Raw genomic sequence first — 25,017 nt, forward strand, 5'->3', positions numbered from 1 at the left:
CAGTAACAAAGATTCTCTTATTTTGCCATGTTTCTTGAACTTGTAGTTGGTGTATGTACATTTAGTAATTTTCTTTTGGAAATTGTCATTATCGAGTTTCTCATGTCATTACAAGTTTGAATGCATTTTCGTCTCAAACAGTGATCTCTGATATGAGTTTTCTTATCTAGTCAAGACTTCATGGGCTACAAATGTGGGAGTGCATGCCTTTACATCACTTAGGGCCAAGGTATAAGAATGCGGATGTGTCAGGGGACTTCACTCTTTCTGCACTGGTTTTGGGTGGAAGGTGAAGCCATGGTTGCAGGCCTTAGGCTTGGATTTTCCATGTGCTGCGAACGTCTTCATGCAGATTTGTGGTCCTTTCTAATGGCAAATAAACCAATGCAATATTTTTCAGCACTTTGCACCACGTTTTGCTCTACACAAGTGCTTACACAAAGAGGTCGTTTTACTAAAAACGAACACAACACTGTTCAACAACCAAAGTTGCTACATTGTTGAAGAGAAAGAGAGCATGACAGTGCCAACAAATGTGGTGCCATGCTGCTCTCTCCCTTGCGCTGATGTAAAATCACAGTGCCTACCATCCCGCACACACCTTTGCACCCTATTGAATCGGTCTGTGGGTCATGTCTAGCAATGGTGTTGTACTGGAAGCATACACTCCTAGTACAAAATGTTATGACTAGCCTAATTTGGATATGTGCTCTACAGTGCAGCACACATGCAAAGTTGGAAAGGGTTGGAGAAATGAGAACATTTCTCCTTTTTGATGCCTGCCTTACAGAAGGTTTTTGTTGGAGCAAAGTCGTCTACCATTGTTAGTAGATAGGGCTTTGCATCAAAAACCATGGGTGGGTGCATGGTAACCCCTATGTACCGCCCAAGGAACGCCTTCTTGATGCAAAATAATGCAAAGCAGCTCACAGCCCTGCCTTCTGTTACCTCTAGGCGCTTTACGCTGGAAAATAAAACCCAAATAAACATTTTGCACCCCTTTGTGTCCTGATGCCAAATGTTATTAAATCTACCCTAAAATGTTCGTAAAAATGTCTCGGCCATTCTTCAAAAGATATTATGGTCTGATAATTGCCAAGGTAATGCGGTTTTTGGGAGACATTTTCAAGAACTATGGTTAAAACATAGCGTTGTATATTCCGAATAGCTCCAAACAGTTAGAGGGGAACAAACTGTATGAGACATGCTTTCCTGGTTGAAAGGCTTGTTTGCATTCTTCCTTTATCTGCCTATAAGTACCTTTGTTTTCATTGTAAGCAATTTAATCCAGTTAGTTCCAGCTTTTGTAAAGCAATTCGACAAACAAACTGGCTTTGTTTGAAATTCCAAACCTGTTTCATCAACACAATTTCCTGGGCTGGGAAATAACCAGGTGACTTATTGCACCTAATGTTGATAAAACAGAAACAAAGGAAGATCGGCACAAAAAACACATTACTGATGCATAGGACTAAGAGCTTGCCTTCAAGCTCTGTGCCTGCTGCGTTTAATCAACATTTTCTGAAATACTATGCGGTTTTTCGACCTCGGTTGTTTTTGCCTAATTCCTCACCTGCAAAGATGCATATTGTCTTCGCAATAATTAACGCGCCCATTTTTTCCTGGCCCTAGACTTGATTTCTCAGTTGCCTCCAGCCACAGGAAGCCGTACCACACCCCTGAACAAATGGGTTTCGAGAGAGGTGAGCAGATGCCAAAGTGGTGTCATGCATTAACAAGCAAACCACTGCCAAGCGTGCTTGGCCCTCAGAGGTAATTGGTTTTTAAAATTACAACAGCGACTTACATGTGAAGTGCACCCAAAACATAATACAAGGTGCCTCAAGGAAACAGCACAAAATGTTCCCCAATCTGGATCTTTTCTAATATTACTGGCCAAACTAAATAGCATGTCCTAATATGAATTCTAGAGATCATGTAAACTCAGCAAATTATAGTGCTGTGCTGATAAAGTACAAAAGATAGAAAATGTAATTTCTTAAACTCCCCACATCTGACCTTTACATTTGTTTCCTATACCCATCCTACATTTTTGAAAAATGATTAAAAATGTTTTCAAGAAAATACATTGATTATGTTGTGGAGCACTACTTTGAAATAATATCCAAATATGTCCAGTCCGTGCTTGCTCTTTCCACGTGTGCTGCATTCTGCAGCTCACGTAGAAAGAGGAAAACAGCTCATAGGATTGTTTTTGTGCAGGACGGTGTGCCTTCCTGCACAAAAGCAATCCTACCTGCAATGGAGGCCCCCTTGCACCTTGGCTCAAGGGGGCCTACATTGGTGCTAGGCTGCTGAAACCGCAGCAGCGCAGGCAGGAAGGACAGGAATGCACCATATTACTTAAATACGGTGCATTTCTATCCTTTCACTTTGGCGTAGCCAAATGCCATAAATTAAGGCTTTAATGCATGGCGAGTTGATGAGGTAACTTAATATTTATTATAGAAAGGCTAATTCTAAATTGTTCAGAAAATAAGGCAATGGTAGTTGGAAGCAGTGCTAAACCAATACAAAATTAAGGGGTGAACATTGGAGCAAAATGATTAACTCGGTTTCCTAGGCTTGCGCTTTCCAAGCTCATTGATACAGTCCCCTCAAATTGAGAAATATTTTACATTAACGAACCAATGTGGCCAGTCGCAGCCAGTGCAGGTAAGTGTGGTGGGGTAGGGGAGTCAACAAACAAAGACGAGGGAAAATAAAATTTAAAAAAAGAAAAACACTTACCTTGCGCTCACTACATCGGCGAGTGCAAGGTAAGTGGTTTTCTTTTTTTTTCCTTCATTGTCCACGGCCCTACCACTCTTACCTGAACCGACCGCCACTCCATATGTGAAGGACATCTAACATGGGCTTCAATTAGAATTCCATAGAGCATATTATCAAGCCCATTATCGCCGTTTTAGCGGCAGTTTTCTGCCGCTAAAGCGGCGATAGTTGTATCGCCTGGCTTGATAATATGCCCCTAAACTATTTAATGGCTTTACCTCTAAGAAAGTGGTGATGGACATCTTTAACGCTAAAGCAGGATCCTCAGAGCTTTTAGGGAAGCAAACTACATGGTTACAGCAGTGAGAAACTGGAGATGGTTGGAAATTCATTTCAGGGGGGATGTTTTGTTGCTGGGTCCAGGGATAGCACTGCAACTGTTTAGACTGGGACTATGTGTGGGCTTTTAAAGACATCGGGCCTCTTCACAACAATAATAGGAAAGAGATTTAGACCTCCTCCTGAGAGTACTTTGCCTGTTGTTGTACAATCTACAGACATTTCCAGAGTACGCCTGGACAGCTGTGCCAGGCAAGGGTTTGCAGGCAGACCTCCGGGTAGGTTATGTGATTTTTTTTTAAGTCTCTTGTTACACCTGTGAAGGGGATTTGATAGCAGGAAAGTCCACACCGGGGACATGAAGCCCTTTGTTCGAATGCATTTTTTATATTTCATACTCCACGGGAGACATTTTTCCTTGAGGAGAAAGACATTTCTTATCTACATCCCTCAACAAATCTGACTGCAATTTGTTCCCCTTCCCATGCTGTAAGGGACGTCCCTCCAACTATTTCCAGGGTGGAAAGGCATCAGAGTAAGGTTTGGAAATATTCACAGACAGACATGTTTTTGGGCGTTCCCAAACATTCAAGGAAGATTGTACTAGCAACACTCATTTCCTACCTCTTGCTTGGCATTTACGAGTGCACACTTTTCCACACTCGTAGTGGGAAAAAGCTGAACTCGGAGAAACATTCAAGCCTGTCAGGAATCCCATTATGAGCTCCGGCATGCATAAACAAGCATTTGCAATGCAATAGGACTCACATTTACGCGAAACCTATTGCATTGCAAACAGGTGGGCAGGTGTTAGAGGTGCGAGAAGGCACGATCAACGGGAGTGGGGGGCAGGAGAAAAGGCACGGACAGTGGGAGGGGGGACGGAAGAGAAAATTGGTTCTCATTAAACACGAAGTAAAGGGGCTAGTAGCCATGGAAGGATACATGGGCGTCATAAGTGGGGACTAGCAGCCTATAGACCAATCGGAAGGCAATATTTACAAAGGACAAAGACACAAGCCAAATGAAAAAGTGGGTGGGGGAGGGGCGGGGCCTCCCTCGCGTAGTTAACTACCACAGATCAACCCCAGAGCAGCGCTTGCCCGCTGGCTCAGAGCTCGACCTACAAAGGTACATTTCATCTTAAGCCTATGTTTATGACCGAATTTACCATTGTCAATTGGGCCTGTTGATATGATAAAGCCACTGATTTACTTGATGAAATTGTGACTGAAAGAAGCATGTATGTAACTACGTATATAGGTTTGCACTGCTGGACCAAATGGAACTAACAGGAACATTCGAAGTACTGAAATTAGCCCATATATAGAGTACCTTACGTGCTTTGGGGTTTGAGAAATATTGGGCAAACCGAAGTTCCATGTGCAAAATGTTAAAGGAAAAATGAAGCAAAGATACCAGGAATTATAAAGTGCTTTTAATCAAAGCACTTTCTGGTCCAAAGTTATATAAGTACCAGAAAACTAAGGGCGATCTCAGTATGTAATATTTGCACAGAGTATAAAGACAGTTCAAATACACTCATTTACATACAATTTAGGCTGCATGTGTTGGCAGGGAATATCTATGGAATGTAATAGAAGGTTTATTAAAATGTAGCAACTGTGTGTGTAATATCAAAGCAACTGAAAACATCATGACATTTATGATTACGTTGTTCTGCCCGTACATGTGACTAACGTGCGAAATGGACTGTTCTAGTTTCTAAGAATTTTGAATGCATTTACATGAAGATGCCATGGTTCCCTGTCGGATGACAAATATTTTTCGTGCAATATGCTCCGTACAAATAAGGTGTGACAAATTTAAAGGAACACAATTGTTGATGTTAAAATATTTGAATGGAATTGTTAATTAAATTTGGGTTAAAACGCATTCATTAAGTTTAGAAAGCTAACATGGTACGTTTAACAATTTGTCGACTTGCTGCTATGTATTGTGCAAACTGCATGAGTTTTATGGTAATAATACATTTTTAAAATTGCTGTTAATCTTTTAAATCGAATGACAATACTACTAAAGAACTTGAATTGAAAAGATGTTTTTTGAGGTGATGGAGCTGTTTATAAATGTCCAGATGTCCACCGAATTTCATCTACCTCTTCATTTAAAAAGAAGTGAAAACAATTCTAAAGAACAAGTTTCTGCCCTAAGGTAAATTATGTTTTATTGTTTATTTACCTGCCTAATATTCTGATGCTCTGTATGACTACTACATTGATGTGCCACCATAGATAACAGTTTTATCATGCCACTCTCAGATATGTGACGAATGTCTATTCTTACAACTGTATCCTACCTACCTTATAAAATAAAAGCACTCTGACACCCTCTCTAGGGTCATGTTCACGCTATACAAACTTTATAAATAAAATAAATAAAAATAAATACTAGTACTTAATGTTCTCTCAGGGGTTAACGACTGGCTCCATATTCCATATACATCCCATGTTTCCAAGATTGAAACTGATTTTTCTTGGTATTAGAATAAGGGTTAGATTTAGAAGGATTCCTCCCTTTCAGCGACAGATGATGATGGGATGCCTGGAATGAGGTCACCAGAACTTGCCAATGTAATGGTAGATGCTGAATCCAGAACCTCGCAGGTGTTTTCACACAGTCTACTAACAGCTTATGGGGTCAAGAATAGAAAGCTCTTGCCAAAGTAAGGCCCTCATTATGAGTGGCCCGGAAACGAGAAGGTATTTCCCCACTCCTATGATCCCCAATCCCGGGGATAGTTGTAACTCGGGTGACGGAGACAATCTGACCCATTACTTGCTGGACCCTGTGTGTCCACTAAGAAATGAGCGCTCACCAGAGGTATTGGTATTGCTATTTTGATTTTGTCTCTGTGAGAAAGTAAACACATCGGCAGTGTTCCTGCAGATCTCATAATTCCAATGGGGCTGGTAACCGCAGTTATCTGATGCATCAGAATTGAGTGGGCACCGGTAGTGGGCATCTTGCCTTTTAATTTCCTGGGATACTGTGCTTGATCAGGGTTTGCCTTCACTTCTGTGCTCTCACGTGGGTGGTTGTCCCCACGAAGTGTAGGTGAATGTGTTTTGAGGCTCCAGATGGTTTGATGACTGAGGACATCCCACTGATGACATCCAATGTTTTTCTGGTGCTATTTTGTGTCACTTCGAATTTTAAACATTGGTTCCAAGCCCAGTTCAAATTTAATACATAGTCCAACAAACTTCAACACAGGGTTTGATATAAATTGTTTGTGTTTAGTTAACACTGCAATGGGCAGCCCCTTAAACTGCAACCAAAACTGCATTGTGTGGAAGGCAGAACCCCGTTTTACGCAGCTGAAGGGTGATTTAGGGCTTTGAAGATTTCCCAGAAATAGTGGTAATGAAGCATGTTGTGCTGGCGATTGTATTATCTGTATCCGCCTCCACCGTGGGCTCCTCTGCTCCTCTGTCACTGGCACAGGTATAGCTTTCCTAGCATTTCACATGAGCTCGGCTGATTCCATCTATCCCTGGCATCTGCCTTGCCTTGTTCTCACAAATGGGAATACGTTTTTCCTTTCCGTTCTGACAAAATTCAACTCCGAACTTCTAACCTCATCTGTATTTTAACTTTTGCCCCTCGTCTTCTTTCCTGCTGCTTTTCTCACAGCAGTGGCATTGTTGCTTTAAATTATACTGCAAAGTTTAGAAAAATACAGGAAGGCGAAGCCTTCCAAAGGAACGGCTGAACTCTTAATAAAATCATGCTCATTTTGAGAACTGCTTTCATTTGTCCTTGGCTCATTATCGCAGCAAGGACTGGCACGGTCATCATTTTATTTAAGGCTGGCTGGCTCCCCTCACCATTGGCTCCTCGACAGGCATGAGTTCAGCTACAGTTCTGTCTGCCAAATTTTGCGTTCACTGGTGACCTTGTTTGGTTTTTAAATTTCCATTTAGACCACCTGCCTGGTGTTAATTCGTTATGGTTTCTTTTGTTTTTTAATATGTCGAACTATTTTCTCTTCTGTGAGCTAGCTGGCACAGATCTTCTTGGGCTTCACCCAGAGTTCTCACCCCACTGCCTCACAGGGGCCAAGCCTTCCTATAACCTGCTTTGCTGTAATCCGTAGTTTTGGCGAGGAAGGTAATTCAAGGCGTTCACCAAACAGTTCTCAGCAAAGTCTCACATGAAACCTGGTCCAAACCTGTTCATTTTGTACGTACTCTTCACAGCCACCCGAAACAGGTCATAGAACTCATATTTATATTTAAGAAAGATATATATTGTATATACACGAAGGGCAAGGGTTTAATATTATTTCAAAATGTGGGGTTAATTTCCCACTGTAATTTAAGTCTTTAACAGTTCCAGGTGTAATAAGTTCAAACGATTGTCTGCAGTCGTACTTTTCACTTTTTGTTTTAAACCCTAGCACAAGGTAGCAAGAATAAAGTTCAGTAGGCTAACCTTGTAGTTAGTTTTACTCACTCGCGTACTTGCACTGCACTCCTCCCATCATCCCATCAGCTCCCATTGGGTTTTAGAAATAACCCCTCCAATCTCAAAACATCCCTGAGCTCCCTCCTCGAAGGGAAGGGATTGTAGCCCGCATCATGACTAGGCTTCATGATGCGAGGAGGATTCCCCATGATGAAGCATGACACCATTGGTGTGTGAGGGAAACTGTCCTTAAAAGGGAAACCTCCCCTTGGAGTCAGCCTCCCTGTTTTACATTCCATGCAGAATGTCTGGAAAATACACCACAAGCAAATTCCAAACATACTACTGCCACTTCACCAATGTGTACTTTTATATAGTGTACAATTAAACACTAGGGAAGCAGTCTGATGTTCAGTTGCACATTTTGTTTCATTTTCTTTTTCTATTTCATGACAGGGAAAATATTTTCTCCAAGTAGAAACCTCTAAGTTGGGAGGCTCGTCTGTTCACCTTCCCTCCCTGGAAGGGAATTACTTTATCCCTGAGACTCACCATTACTAGAGCATGAAAGTAGTGGATTGGAGTTTGAGAATGTGAACAAATTCATATGTTCCATGGGTGTTCACAAGTGTTAAAGGCAAAACACACCTTGATCTGCTTATACCCCACCCTTCGCATGGTATTTATTACTGCAGATTTCTGCACACTTTATGATTGTACATAGGGAAATGTAACACAAACATGCATTAGCACATGCAACTTTTTTTTTTCTCATTGAGAAAAATATTTTTCTAAATTGAACAACCCCTTTGCTGACACCCCATTTAATCTTGTGGTTGTTCCTCCCCTTTTCCATCCTGGAAATGCAATTAATCCTTCACTTTACAGGAGTAGAGGAGATAGCATTTCCGAGGTTATAAAAGACCCGCAAGGGGTGTGTAATCCTCCACATTTGCATGTCGGTCCTCAAAAATCCTACTTTAATCTATTTGAGTATGTGTGAAATTCCACCTTAGCGGTGGAATTCCTTTATTTTCAAATCCCATTTACAAGGGCATAATTCTCACAGTCTTGAAGTAGAAATGCTCTCTGACGATATTAACACTGAAACATCCGATAAAATAATGAATGATTAGGCGATGACATTATCTCGTTGAGTTGGAAGTTACTCCAGACAAAGATGTAATTGCTTGCTGACCTCAGCATAGGAGCTCTGCTAGATACCTAATGCACATTAGAATGCAGTGTTTTAATCTGACAAAGCCATTCCACGGAAATGGCTCTTTGCCTATTGGGACTAGTTACTCAGATTACTAAAATAGATGGATGAAAAATACTCTAACAATAAAAACAACCTAAGTGACACACCAGCAGTCAAGACACCATAAACCAATTACCTACCCACCACCGCAATTCTTTACAAGGAGAAGTGGTTATATTCCTTCACTATACCTTATTTTACTTTAATCTACTTCACATTACGCCATGCAGTTTACTTTCTTTTACATTAGATTCCTGTCTCCTTTGCTTACCTACCTATTTACCTGCTTGGCTCGCGATGGCCTTCTTAGCAATCTACCCCAATTAGCTCACTGTCTCCTCCTCCTTCCCCCAAGCCACAGCCTGCCTCTGTTTCCATTCTCTTAATACACACAGTTCCTGCTACTCACTGGAATGCACAGATTCAGATACCTCAAATATATCGTTCACCTTTTCCTACACTTACTGGTGGCTCCATGGCTTGTTATATGAACAAAACTCAGCGTACATGATACATTGTTTGTTGGTCTGTGCATTTGAATTTACCTTATCATTCACCCAGACACTTATTGCAAAAAAGAAAACAAAGTAATCTAAGCAGTAGTAGGTGATTGCTTCTTATCATCCTATTTGTGGTTACTTTTGGTATTAGACTTACCACTCTACTGCTTCTGGCCCAGTGAATCAATTCGCTGCGCTGGGCCTCTATCTGTCAATTGTCCTTAAGGTCAAAAGTTTTGCCAAAACCCTACACGTTTGTGGTGTCATGTTTGTGGTAATACTGGCAGCCCTAAAACTGTTAATTTGGATTTAATTATGTTCAGCAGTTGAATGAAACCCATGGCGGTTGGGAAATTTGCCATTTGTCCAGTTAGCTTACACTCGATGAGAGCTTTAGTTGATTGAATGAGAAGTCCAGTTGCATAAGACCAATTCTCAGTTAAATACCGCCATAAAAAGTAACAATTTTAACTTGTTCGTGATTAAAATGTGGTCCCTTGTGTGTAGTACACAGAACTTTGACTTTGAATGTTTTCTCCATAGAGAGCTACTGCAGGCCTTCAGGGTAGGGTTAGTGTTATCCTGCTTTTTGAGGCTGAACTACACTGAACCATAGCTTTAAAATTTCAGAATTAGTGCTGAACACTCCTATATACATGGTATTACAGTAGCGCAGCGTGTGAATCAATGCCTTGTTTATACTGTGGGTTGATTCAAGTAGCAGAAGGCCTTTCAGAGCAGAACCCTTAAATGTGTTGCTTCAAGAAGAAGAAGGGGTGGTATCCAGATAGTATTGCCAAATTTCACCTGTTGTGATGAAGGTGGAGGGTTTGTCATAACCCATGAACCAATAAATGGGAATAGGTTGCATGTCTGCAACCAATGAGCTTCATCTGGGCTTTGGTCCCATTTAGGTATCAGAAGCTTTTGTTCATTTAAAAGGAACAATTTCAGCAATAATGAGACAAAGTTGACAAAGCATTACCCTTAGTCTTAGATGAAATGCTGGTGAAATTTTCGAAATTTGCAAATGCCCCTTTATGTAATCTTTGCAAACATTCCTGAAATTTTACATTAGACTATGTCATGGAATTCTTGGCTGCCGAAGATGGTTCCTGAAAAAATATTTCACTCAAGAGGCATTTTTCACTTGAACCATTGTTCTGATGATGTCCCATGTGACTTTTTAATACAAGGTTTTTTCTAACTTAGATATTTTTACTACAGAAACTGGAATACCACGTTCATGTAAATTCACATAATTTCCCAAACATTTTCTCCAACAAATGACATAATTTCACACATCTCTAATTACGATGAATATGTTCCTATGGTTTGTGATACATTTACTTTCACTAACCATAGACACCACTTTACTGAATAGTAAATTGTTTTAGTACTTTGGTTTTACTTGAGTGAGTAACTTTGCACAGTTGTTGAAGAAGAATTCTAATTTCATTAAAAAAGAATGTGAATATTGTGAAATCTGTTCAAAGTAAATTTCATTTCTCATAACCCTTTAAAATGATGTCTTGTTGTTTCTTATTTTTCCACTTTTTCCCTGAACTTTGATTGTAGCCGTCAAGAAAGAGGAAGTTGATTGAGAACTGCACCACTTGATAAGCTATGCTGTCCCTTTTCTTTGTCTATGCTTTTAGCTTGCGAGAGGAGTATTATGGTAAATTACCGATATTTTAGGCCTAAACCAAAAGCAGAAAGAGAGACTGCATAATGCAAACTCGTGGCTTGTAAAAAAAAAAATCAGCCTAGGAAAGACACTTCATGATTTTGAATGATGCGCTCACTGAAGATGATAGTGTGGAATCTGTATGAAGTTAGGCTGCGCTACTCTTAAATCTTTCGTTTAACAAAGTATGAAATCCTGAACAGCTGTCAAATCTGCTGGATGTACTTGTTTCAGCCCTATACTACAGAGAATCACACATAAACTTTCTAAAAGGGTTCAATGTGTTTACAGTTGCACCCCCGCCTCAAGCTGTAACTCATTCCTAGAGATGAATTAGATCCAAAACCAATGCAAAACCTGCAGAGAATTTAGTAGCTGTTTAAAGAACCAGGGGCAACCAATCAGAAGGTGTTTAGCACAGGATGGAATTCTGTCTGAGAGTGACTGCTCCTGGGCAAAGGTGCTGCCAATCAGTAGGTGCTTGTCAGGGGGTAAATGAAACATTTTGCTTCAGATCAAAACCAGGTTTTTTAACACATTTGAAACAGTTTCAAACTAACTTCTGCTTTTAAATGGCATCGCTCATGAAACGTGTTAGCAAGAAGCTTGTTTTAGTTCAGAATTGGTGCTGTAGAGGGGAATGTAAACATCTTTCAGTAAGTTGCAAGCAGGAGAATTGTGTGTCAAGAGAGTTTGTGTGCATGAACTTCAGATGAGTTAGAGCAATAACACAACATATCAACACAATAAAACATAAAAGCATATCATTGTATTACTATAACATAATAACAACAGTTATATCATACAAAACAAGAAAGCTTCATAACAAAACAACCTGCCAATAAACCAAAACAACACCCCAATATAACACACCACCACAGCAGTAGCACACACAGTACATCAACCCAACACAATACATTGATGTGACACCACAAACAACAACACAATACATACTAATCCAGCATCAGAATAATACAACAACAAATATAGTAAAACCAATTAACACACCAATGCAACACAAAATCTCAGCAACACAATGACAACAAAGCAGCACAAAACAACAACAAATCAAAACAAATAGCACAATAAAACCTATAACTATAAATTAATGAAAAATCATTAAAATAGCATGTTTTTATATTACTTTATCACTTGTCTACGATTGTAAATAACAGATGTTACTATTACCGGATTTATTGGTGGTCAGTTTACCTACCTCAAAGTGATGGAAGTCTGCTTCAACCCACAGTTTTGCAAAATGGTTTTATTAGGTTGTGTTGATGTGTTGTTTTAATGTCTTGTTGTGGTGTTCTGCCCTTTGGTACTGAAAATGAGTAGAGGTGTGTTGATGCAGTTATTGTGTTGTATTGTTGTGTTTCTTTGATCTTGTATTGTGGTATATTATTTTGTCCTGAACTGCTGTGTATGTAGGTTGTTACTATTTTGCAGTCAATGTGTTGCTTAGTATCAGGAGCAGCTGTACTGTGAAGTGGTGGGCAGGGGGAGGGGGAAGCACACAAAAAGACAATTAAAAAATAAATAATATTGCACTTACCTGCTCCGACGGCTGCCGCCTTTCTCATAATCCTCTCGTACTTGTCAGGAACCTAGTGCACATTGCGCAGGCTCCCAGTTCCCAAACCCAGTGCTGCTAACATGCTTGAAATGCTATTCCCAGCATGTGAGCAGCGCTGGGATTGGTCTGGGTGCCTCAGTTCAGCGCTCAGACATAGAATGGGAGCCTGTGTTGGTTTCTCCACCCAGCTGTACAACACAGCTAGGTGGAGAAAGGTTAAGTGTGATTTTTGCACCCTCAACAGAGTGAGTACAGGTATAGCGAGAGTGTAAACACTGGTACTGGGCCTGACGCATACAACTTTTTCTGTGAGTAATTATGCCTCATTCTCGGCCTAAATGAGACTTAGGGGCCATATTATCAAGAACGGCGATAACATTATTGGGGCCTGATAATATGCCCTTGAGAATTCCAATAGAAGCCCGGGTTTGATGTCCTTCACACCAGAACCTGGGCTTCTATTGGAATTCACTAGGGCATATTATCAAGCCCCTTAACGCCGCTTTAGCGGCACTTTCCTGCCTCTAAAACAGCGATAATATTATCGCTGTTCTTGAGAATATGGCCCATACTCTTGAATTTCTTAAAGTAGCACAACATTACTCACAGATTAAAAGCTTTTTGAACCTTGAGTGATTGCGATGCGTGCATTTTGCATTGCTTTTCTCTGTGACTGATCTAGAATGTGTAGTGACTCCAGATCAGCTACAGGCAGCATAATCCCTGATTTCCAAGTGTGGGCCCACCAGAGCTTAAATTCACTGAATTTATAATCTATCAGTTTTCCTCATCATTTCCCTACCCACAGCATAACAATGTCGAGGAAATGACAATGAGCCTGATATCGCTCTGCAGATTGACATGTCAGGCAGCCATGCGCAGGCCACTGAAAAGTTAGGGGGAATCATGGTGGACGCTCCAGTCTCAGACGGTGTGAGCCAGCAAGGGTGTGGCTGATTTCAAGACCTTTCTATAGAAGATACAAGATAGAAAATTAAGTCTGGGGATAAAGAAGGGGAATGAGACCCCACAGCACCTAAACCACAGCATACCTCTGAATGGCAAACAGAACATAGGGCAAGGATGAGGAAAATGGTCCATGGAAGACTTTCAAAAGCAGGGGCTTAGTGGAGGAGTGGTCCAAAATTCCAATGGGGAAATACATTATAGCAACAGGGGGTGTAGTATTCTAAGAGCTCCAGCAAAATTCCGAGGTGGTTGGGCAGCTAGAAAGGGTCAAAATGAGGAAAGGAAAGTCGGTAGATGAGATAAAGGCTGCTCCAGTAGCACGTATTATTCATCGCAGAAGAGAGAGCAGAGAGGAGGATTGAAGAACAAGTGTAGTTGTATTTATTGGAGATGGTGGCTGGTGATGTGCTGCCCTTTCTTTCTGTCTTGCAGGAGAAAAATGTAAAGTCACGGCAGTGGAGTGAATTTGTCAACCATGCTTAAAGTAGTACCCATAACTTCATGTCCGAGAAACAGAATACTCATTCATAAATAAAAGGACTAAAAGGAGATCTAATGTAATTCTTGAAGCTGTGAAATAAAAAGAATAAAGAACCTACTTACACTACCTTAGAGAGTATTGTCTTATCAACTGCCATACCAATGTGGAGATTGCAGCATGTTAACCCCTTCAGTGCCACACCCTTTCCCCCTCCTGTGCCGGGCGTTGCACTAGTGGGTGGGGTTCATGACGAGATAGTCTCGTCATGGGCACAGCGCAACCGTGCTCCATGACGAGACTATCTCGTCATGGGCACTGAAGAGGTTAATAGCAAAATATTTACACACATTCCATGGCAATATTTGCTGACTTAATTTCACAAGGCATGGTGTTTGACTAGTCGCCTCATATTGGAAAGTCATTCTGCTCCTATTTCAAGGGGAGCTCCTACTCTATTTTGACGGACATGATTCTGAAAACAGAGAGTTAGCGGCTGAAAGAATAAACTCACAACAGACGTGTGTTTGCCACTAGGCAAAACAAAAATCTTGTGCTTTGGGAAGAGGAATATGAAGCTTAATTGGTACTTGGGCCAAACTAAACTGGATATTGTAAATGAATACAAATACCTTGGAATATGGTTTACGAATTCCCTGAAGTGGGGCATACATCTGGAGGCACAGAAAATAAAAGCACATCTAGCGGTATGTGGGCTGAAAAGATTCAATCACAGTTATGGTGATATGTCCCATAAGCCTCTTTTGACGGCTTATAAAGCCATGATCCCTCCGCAATTCCAATATGGTTCAGAAGTAATTTGTATTGATGGGAAAAGCTCCTGGGATAAAGAAGAAGGGAAATGTCTGAAGTCATTATTGTCGCTTCCCAGCTCGGCAATGATTCAGGCAATCAGAATGGACTTAGGCCTTACTGCATGGAACATTCAGGTGCAATTAAGCTTTCTTAGATTTTGGAATCGTTTGAGTCTTGGGGAGGTCACAAAGGTGTCCCAATTGTGTATGAAAGAAATTCAGTCCAGTGAGTTAAAGTGGGCTAAGGCCACAAGAAAGAAACTCCTGACCATGTGCGATCTCTTGAATGTGAAAATTGACCCCCTGACTCTACAAATAAATGTAATAAAGAGTGTAGTTAAAATGCAGGGTAAAGAATTTTCTAGAGCAACAGATCGCGAGTATTTGAGCAAGAAAGATTCTGTAAAATTCATGCGTTCTAGCTGGGAGAAAGATATCAGCTTTCCATATCTCGATTTACTACCGAACCGTTGGTTAAGAATGGAAGTACTTAGGATAAGAATTGGCATTAACCCAGCCATAATAAATTGCGCAATAAAATCTGTTTTAATGCAACTTGATGGCAAGTGTATGTGCAAGATAGGATTGAAATGCAGCATTTTACACATTTTATTGGATTGTCGAAGATTTTTAAATTTACGTAAATTATTCCTCCATCCGATATTTTTAAAATATGGTGTAAGGGCGCGCTTACAAGCATGGGAGCTTCTTGCTGATATGGAAAATTTAGATATTGCAATAGCCATTGGGAAATATATGCAGGGTATATATAAGTTCCCTGCCTCATTAGAGGCATAAGAGTAGCTAGTGCCTTACAATTGTAAATGAAATTATCTGCTGTAAAACTGTTTTAAAATTGTCAAGAATGATCTTTTAAGTGTTTTATGATTCTTATTGTCTAAGAACGTAATTTAGCAATGTTGACATTTTTTAAATGTTATTGTAAAAGTTGTGGTTTAAAGACCAAATGGTCTAAATAAACATTATTTTTGAACTGAACTGAACTGTGTTTGCCACTAGGGGCACAGGTTGAAATGTAGGCAGGTTTAAGCTTGTGAATTGAAAAACATTTTGAACCATCAGAAGGATTAAGGGACACATTGTCTTGTCACAAACCCTGTGATTCGGTAAATGGGTTTTTGAATCTACTAAATCTGTTATCAATTCGCCAAATGACTACTTGGATGGGCGTGTTTAGGGCGTCCCTTTGAAATAACGATTACTTAAAGTATACTGTTTGAAATGGGAGTCTCTAGTGGGCAATGGTTTGCACCTTGTCCAAGTAGGGACCCTTCATTCTAGTCAGGGTGAGGGAGATACACTTCTAAAATAACCCCTGGTGCCCTCCTTGGTAGTTTAGCACAAGCAGTCAGGCTTATCTCAGAGGCAATCTGTAGAGCATTTGAACATAACACACAGTAATACAGTGAAAACACTACAAAAGGACATCACAGCAGTATTAGAAAAATATTGAATATTTTATCAGTGCAAAACAAGACCAAAACTATAAAAATTCACCATACAGTTCTGAACAATATCAATAAACAAAAATAAATTACAGTTCCTTGACGTCGATAGCTCCATCCGGGGCTATCACAGCATTGTGAACACACAAATCCAACAGTTCTGGCTGAGTGCTGAGTCGTGGGCCATCTATGTTGTCAGGAGAACCAGCAAACAGTACCTTTAGAAATGCAGGGTGCCAGGGACCTTGCGGTGAGCTTCAACAAGCCAGCGTCAACAGGCGTCAGTTCTGGAGGTTGGTGCAGGAGTTGTTGGGGCCTTGAAGTCACACGTATTGCAGATTGAACTCCGTGCGGTTGAAGGTGGAAAAGCTGGCATCAGCGGTCATTGGGACTGTGGTGCGAAGTGCAGTAATGCGGCGTGCGGTGACCTCAGGTCGAGGTGCAGGCAGCAGCTCAATGACAGTCATCCAGTGGCATCGGGGAGACCAGTTCTGCAGTGGGAAGTGGGGCTGTGCTGGTCACAGTGCTGTCAGGTCATGGTGCAAGCAGCAGCTGTGTCCTTGCTGAAGCGCTGTGCTCGGCTGACGAACTGGAGTCGATGGCACCGGTGTCGGTAGGCCAAGGCTGCAGTGTGGGATGGAGTGTTGTGTAATTACAAGTGGTGCCCCCAAACCACAGTGCAGGCAGTGGTGTCAATGTTGGTGTGGAGCAACGTCATCAGGGATACCAGAATGGCGGTGTGAAGTGAGGCAGTGAGAAGTGCACTGCCCACAGGTCATCGCGATACAAGCAGCGGCTCAGTGGCGGCGGCGGACGTCGTTGTTGGTGAGACCAGTGTTGCAGTCCAAGATGCAGTGATGCCCTCTGCGGTGCCTTCAGGTCATGGGGAAAGCTCTACCTCAAGCCCTTGGAGAAACTCAAACAAAGAAGTTGCAGAAGGTTCAATCCAGTCCTTTCACTGCCCAAGACAGAAGCAGCCATTGCAGGCTAAAACGTCAAAGCACACAGCAAAGTGGTAGTTCCTCCTCATAGCTTCTCCAGCTCTACATCTTGGCAAGTTTCTTAGTCCCAAAAGAGTTCTAAGGTTCTGGGGTCAGGGCCTCAATATTATACCACTTTTCCCTTTAATGTTTCAGGCTGAAAGTCTCTGAGTTCAGTAATAGCCATTTCTGTCCTCTCTAGTCCAGCTTCATTACAGGAGGTGGAGACAGCTTTGTGCAGTGCAGACACAGCCTATTCAGGTGCTAGTAAAATCTCCTTCCACCACTCTAAATACAGTCCAGGCCTATTCAGCCCAACTATGAGTCACCCAGGCAAGGCAGGAGACACCTCAACCCCCCTACTGACTAGCTACAGTGGATGCACATCTCCAGCTCCTGTTACTCCAAAACCATATGATAAATACACAAACAGGCAGAGGCACACAGGATGGTTAAGTAAGAAAATATCCACTTTCTAAGAGTTGGATTTTTTAAACACACAATTTAAAAACCATCTTTACTAAAAGATGTGTGGTTAAATTCTGAGTTCAGAGAGCCTAAACCTCATTCCCCATCTTGTCCCAATGTAAAGCTATATTTGCAAGATGTTACAAAGCAGCTCCCATGTTAGCCTATGAGGTGCAGATTACCTTTCAATAGTGGAAAATGAAATTGGCAGTATTTCACTATCAGGGCATGTCACACACACCAGGAAACATCCTGTCTTTCACATACACTGCTCCCTGCCCACAGGGGAACCTTGGGCCTACCTGAGGGGTGCCTTACATGTACATAAAGGGAAGGTTAGGACCTGGCAAGTGGGGGCACTTGCCAGGTCGACATGGTAGTAAACACAGCACGCAGACATTGCATTAGCAGGTCTGAGACACCTTTGTAAGGCTACTTTTGTGGGTGGCACAACCAGTGCTGAAGGCCCACTTGTAGCATTTGATTTACCGGCCCTGGGCACATACATCACACTGTACTAGAAACTTAGTAGTAAATCAAATAGCCAATCATATAAACACCAATCCATAACACAATTTACAGCAGGAGCATTGTCACTTTAACACTGAACAGCAGTGGAGCATGCAGAGACACTAAACCAGCAAAACGAAGTACAACATACCAAAAAACCAGGAGGTCAGAAAGCAAAGAGACAGGTAAACATTCCAAAAGATGCCATATTTTACAGACTACTGAAAGGTAGTGGTAAACCTGTTCGCAAACAGAAAGGGGTCCCTAACAGACCTCTTCCCCTTTGTGAATGGTAAAAAAGAAAATCGGAATAGGCAATAGTCTTTAGAACTACTGCTTGCTCTTAAAATATAGTTTTAAAACCTTTTATGAAACGCATTGCTAAGGAAAATAGGTAGCATTAAAAAAAACATTGATTTATTAAAAGGTAATCACAAACATGATGGTCTGCTGACCCAAGCAGGACAATATCCCTGTGATACTAGCGAATCGTAGCGGGTAGCAATTTGTGACCTACCTCAATATAATTCATGAGGCAGATAGAATTGCAACCACCTGCGATATGGTACTTTGTGAATCGACCTATTAGTACACACAAATTGGGACCATTTTTTGTGAATCCTAACTTAGTACATCTGGCCCTAAAAGCAGGCAATGTACCTTTGAATATAAAAGAAACACAAAGAGGCAAAGTAGCCCCTAAATTGTTGACAAGCTTTCACACCTTGCCCAAAGTACAGGGTTTTACCTTTGCCGTTAGTTTTGTTTAAAGTATCAGCCTCCATGTTGACATTGTGATCACGGAACATAATATTTACGAGGGTCTGACAAAGATCTTTGGAAGTGCTGATTTATTAACTAAATAGAGCTTCAGAAAATCCCAAAAGCAAGACTTTGTGAAGAAGAAACTGTGTATTGTCCCACTCTCAGTGATGTAACACAACTTGCGGGGGCAACCCTGCATAGTGCATGGAGCCCCCCCCCCCCCACGATCCAGACCCAGTCAGGAGCTCTCAGGCCTGCCCGTGAACAGTGCCAGAGGGGGCTCCCTGTAGCTCGGGCCCCTCACACCACAATGGCAGAGGGGGCTATTGTTACGCCACTGGCCACTCTTTAAAAATGAATGTTTCTGAATTTGATAACTGGATGATGTCTTAGTTGCTTATGGATATGCAAACTAACTTATTTCTGCACAGTTGTCAGAGTTCAAGGGGGCAATTCACCAAAAGGTTACAAATACAGGCTTTGTTGAGTATTGCCATGATTTCCCTTTATGTTGATTCCCAAAAATCCACTACGAATACGCATGAAAATCTTTGCAAATCATTGATGTCAATGCTATTCTTTCTTGAAGAGATGTTCCACAGTGCATGTGCAGTAAAATACATAACTGTTTTCTCCACTTTATTAGGTTTTTTTCACAAGTTGATAACAGCCAATGTATATAATGAGGGTGTCTAGGTATTTTTGCACACTGTGTATGTGTGCAAGTTGGATGTGAAAAACATTTAGAAGGTTTGTAAAAAAAATTGTGGGTGTTCACTACCCTCCCAATGGTAGCAATGTGGGAATGCTTTTGTTCCTGCTCTAAACGCTATAAATATTATTCTAAGAAATCTCCTGTACTTGTGAATAATAACCCCAATCCTGAATGGAGTTTGTGGAGTGAGGAATTTGCAAATCCCAATTCTATGAATCAATATTCAAATAACATTGCAAGTTTAGCTTTTGTCCTACATAGGTGACACCAATGTTGAAAAGGTTATGTCAATCAGGCCCATGCGAATTATAACTATTTTGAATTTAAGCCTCTATAATAGAGTCTGAAATATTGTGTAACTTGCAGGTGCACCACAAGTCAGCAGACAATTAAGCAAAGATGTCTTTCTACACCCAGTGGAACTCCACAGCATCTTAGCGAACAGTGCATTTATGTCAGTTAAAATATACCAGCAGGTATTAGGCATTTTCAGCCTAGTTAATGATAGTTCCTTAAAGAGTAAATTTGAAGCCAGCATTGATATACAGGTTTAGTTAGGTCTAACAGGACAGCACAGCTGACAACACAATGAGCAAAATTGCATTGAGTTGCACAAAAAGTGATGTGAGACACAATTTATGAAGGAGAGATTTCTTACAGGTTTTAACAATGGATCCCCTTGTTATGTTATGTTATGTTATTTATTCTTTTGTATAGCGCAACGGTTACTCAAAAAGAGTGTCCCGGCGCTTTTTAGGTAAGGGAAACAGATTTCAGAATAACACAACACAACTAAAAACAGGTTAAAAGATAAACAAAAAGAAAACAAACAACTGGGAGACCTATTGAGAAAACAGCCAGGTTTTGAGACCTCTTCTAAAATCAAGGAGAGTAAACGCCCCCCTCAAAGGGAGCGGTAGTGCGTTCCACATCTGTGGGGCCAACAGACTGAAAGAGCGGCCCCCCAGGCGAGCCCTCTTCACACGCGGAACAGCCGACAAAAGTAGAGATTCTGACCGCAACGAGCGAGTCGGATGGTAGAAGGTCAGTCTCTTTTGAAGATGTTTAGCTCCCTTCTTATTGATTGCTCCTTTCTCTCTCAATATAAGTAATCTTCATCTTGAGATAAGACCAGTTAAGGTAAGACAAGGCAAGATAATATAGTAGAACAGGGGGAAGAAGGAAGTGAGGGTTAAGGATGGAGCAGTGGGCAGCAGGGGGCATGAAGGAATAGTCACACAATGAGAATAAACTCTAGGATCTGAGATTGAGGCAGAGTCCGCATGAGGAAACCAAATGCTCATCTTGCCCGATGGCCGGTGAAGTTTGGTTTCTGGTTCACAAAGATATACACCCTGTCCAAGCAGAAGCCACAATTCTAGTCATGGTAATCTAGATACACACTAAAAGATAACCTGTGCTCACCCTCTGGTAGCTTGGTACAGAGCAGTCAGGCTTATCCAAAGAGGTAATGTGTAAAGTATTTGTGCAACACACACACACAGTAGCACTATGAATACACCACAAAAATACTGCACACAGGTTAATAAAGGTAGATTATTATTTTATAAAGAACACCAGAGCATAACAACAAAAATCCAATGTATAGAAGTTGAGATATTGAGTTTTAAAAGAATAAATGCAGTAAAGCACTTAGAAGCAAGTAGTGCTAAAAAGGTTAATTTAGGTCACGCTAGAACAGAGCAAAGTCAAAGTTCGGCCAATCACGGAAGCGCAGGCTGGCTGCAGGACCCATGCAGAGCCTGGTAAGAAAAGTACTTTTCTAGGTCACAAACAGCAAGATATGTTGTTCTTCTTCATGCAGTGAAGGTGATGCATCAGTTCTGAAGATGGGTGCCGGAGTTGAGAGGCATCGAGTGATGTGCCGGATTCTTCCATGCAGATGAGGGGATGTACCCACCTCACCAAGTTGCAACGATGGCTATACACTGTCTGATGCATCAATCTCTGGAGGCAAAGTGTTGGTTACAAATCAATAAGCAGATTTTACTCCCGTAATTGAGTCGATGTGCTGGTTCTGTTACACACAGACAGGAGATGCGTCAAAATCCATGTTGCAAGTGTCTGGACCAATTCTAGTGAGCTAGACACAGGAGGGTGGGTAGAGACTTTGATTTCCCATAGTCTCAAGCAACAGGAGGCAAGCCAACAAGCCCTTGGAGATCACTTGGCGTGAAGGCAGAGTCCAATTCTCATTCAGCAGAGTCAGATAGCACCAGGCAGCAAAGCAACACAAGAGAAACGCAGGCTATCCAAGTCTGCAGTCCAAAGATGAGTAATTTCTAAAATAGTATTGTTAAATCCAACATCACCAATAAATAGGAATTAATTATACCATTCCAAACATATGAAACATGAAAAAGCTACTCCTCTCTGATCCAGAATTATAGCATAAAAGTGTATTAAGGAATTACCAATGCTAACCTATGAGAGGAGTAGGCCTCACAGTAGTGAAAAACGGAGGCTGTTTGTCACCATGAGGACATTCAAAACATAATACTACATTTCCTACCTTTTACTTACATAGCACCCTGACCTTAGGGCTATCTAGGGCCTACCGAAGGGGTGACTTATATGTAATAAAAGGGGAGTTTACTGTTTGGCAAGTACTTTTAAATCCCAAGTTAAAGTGGTGGTAAAGTGCACACACAGTCCCTACAGTAACAGGACTTGGGCACATTTAAAATGCTACTTCTGTGGATGGCACAATCAGTGCTGCAGGCCACTAGTAGCATTTAATTTACAGGCCCTGGGTATATTGTATACCACCTTACAAGGGACTTACAAGTAAATGAAATAAGTCAATCAGGTATACACCAATTACACACATTTAGGAAGGAAGCACATGCACTTTAGCACTGATTAGCAGTGGTAAAGTGTTCAGAGTCCTATGGCCAACAAAACATTAAGCAAAGCATTGAGGGAAAAAGCAAAAAAGATTGGGGGAAGACCACCCTAGGGTTGACAGGTCTAACAGCTGAGAACTAAGGTGAGCAGTGTCTTTCGTTCAGTTGAAGGAGGGCAAGTCAGGACCTCTCTGTGAGAAGCGGGAGGCTTGGGGCATGACCTAGATTTGGTATGGTCGTTAGAGTGGGTCAATTCCTCCACTGTATTGTTCACTCTGTCCTGCCCTTGTTGCTTCCATATGGGTCGATCGTGTTGACACCCATGCCGAGGAGGGATGTCTCCCGGCAGATCATGGCCCTCTAGCGCCTTGGGTGATGGAAGAGACGTATACATATTGGGGTCACTCAGGAAGTCCAGCAAGTTCACCAGGTCTGTGGGGTCATAAAAGTCTCCTGAGTATGCCATCCGTAGTAATCCACATCACTGCTGGCTCCAGAAGCCTGCACTTGATATCCCAGTTTTTCAGTTGTGGGAGGATGACTAGAAAGGTCCGATACATGACACTAGTCTTTGCTGAGAAATCCACTGCTATATAAAGCTTTCCTTGCTCGAAGTCATATGGATCATGTTTCCGCTCTTCCAAGAGGATCTTTCTGGTATGGGCATGACAAAAAAAGGAGGTGATTTTAGACCGGGGCTTGCTTCCTCCAGCTGCTAGCGGGCAAAATGCCCAAATCCTGTGAGTGTGCTGGATTTTGACTGGTGGCGCTAAAACAAGTCCTTCCACTATGGGAAAGAACTCAAGCAAGAAAGTCCATAATTCAGAACCCTCCATCTTCTCCGGAATGCCATAAAATCGGATGTTATGATGGCGGGAGTGGTCTTCAAGTTAAAAAATGTCTGTGGGATACGCCTGGTGTCCAAATGGGAGTCTTCCAGGGTTTCAACATTCTCTTCTGTCATTGAGAGACGGTTATCAAGAGCAGCCACCATCGAGTGAAATAGGCTCATATTTGTTTTGATGCCATGCACATTCTGAGTAAGTTAGATGATTTTTGTATCCATGGCCGTGAGGCGGGTGCCTATGGAGGTGATTTATTTCAAAATGGAGTCCAGGGGCCCCTCCAATGTCAGAGACGACAGCTGTGGAGCTGAAACTGTGACACAAAGATTCACCAGAGACCATCCTTTTAGCCGGGTACCCTGGAATTATGCAATTGTGCGGCCATTGTGAGTCTTGCATAATTATAGATTTGCTGCATTTGCCACATAATCCCTCTTTTGCCACATGATCTACAGATTTTTACAAAAAAAAATGTTTTTACCTTAAACTCTTCATACGTTAAAAAAAATGCGGTGAACCTTGTTGCCGCGCAGTGAAAGGCTATTTGCAAAGCTGGACTTGGCACCTTTTTCCTTGCTTATTACTATATTTGGGTATTAAAATGGGACTAAGTTTAAAAATGACGAAATAATTAAGTAATACTATTAGAAAACGTGCTTCATTCTGCCACATAATTTGTCTTTTCTTGCTGCATAACTTACTCAACCAGGCCGCAAAGTATGGCCCTATCCTGTCACATAATTCCAGTGACCCTGCATATAGCATAGTAGACACCCCTAATCGTTCATTAGTACATGGATCATCATCAAGAGAGATTAATTATGTAGACCATGGCAACCTAAGAAGTATTCATATCAAAGAATAGAGATTTTGGTACTTGTATGAGGACCATGAGCAGCATGAGTCCAATGGGATCTCACCAGTTTACGTCTTGCACATCCCAATCTTTATGGAAGCCAAATTGCACTGATCCAAAGTGATAGAAGAGCATCCTCAAGCACTTGAACACTGCATTGAATATTGTTACTGATTTAAATGTTCTAAAAAGATATTGCATTAGATTCACTATTGTGTCATTGTTACTAATTCAAAATGAACCACTGCAATGGCATGTTAGAAACTACAACACCATACTTCATGTATTGCCAACACCAGGCTGCGTGGTCGATGAAAAGCTTCACTTACTGAACAAGCATTGGCACAGCCAATAGATATCGGCTTTAATTTGGTTATGCATGTAAACAGAGATATGCAATAATGATTAATTAAATTTGCCTGCTTGCAAACGTTAGCACGCTAATGCCAAACCAACTGTCTTTGCCAATGCTTGCTGATATTTGCATACATCAAGATTTGCTATTGTGTAGGAGATAGTCCTTTTCTTAAAACCATGACGCCCACCAGAAGACCCCGCATCCTACAGACCTATCTCACTTATCAACTTTGAGCCTAAGCTTCTAGGCAAAGTCCTCGCTGACCTCCTTAGGTCCTGTATACAAGATCTGATTCACCCAGATCAGTCCGGGTTTATGTCCCATCGCTCCACAAGCCATAACATCAGAAACATGCATAATGCTATGGCTAGAGCCCCAGAACTTGGATGCCCTGCGGC

Source organism: Triturus cristatus, chromosome 5_1, assembly GCF_964204655.1.
Source record: "Triturus cristatus chromosome 5_1, aTriCri1.1, whole genome shotgun sequence".
NCBI lineage: Eukaryota > Metazoa > Chordata > Amphibia > Caudata > Salamandridae > Triturus > Triturus cristatus.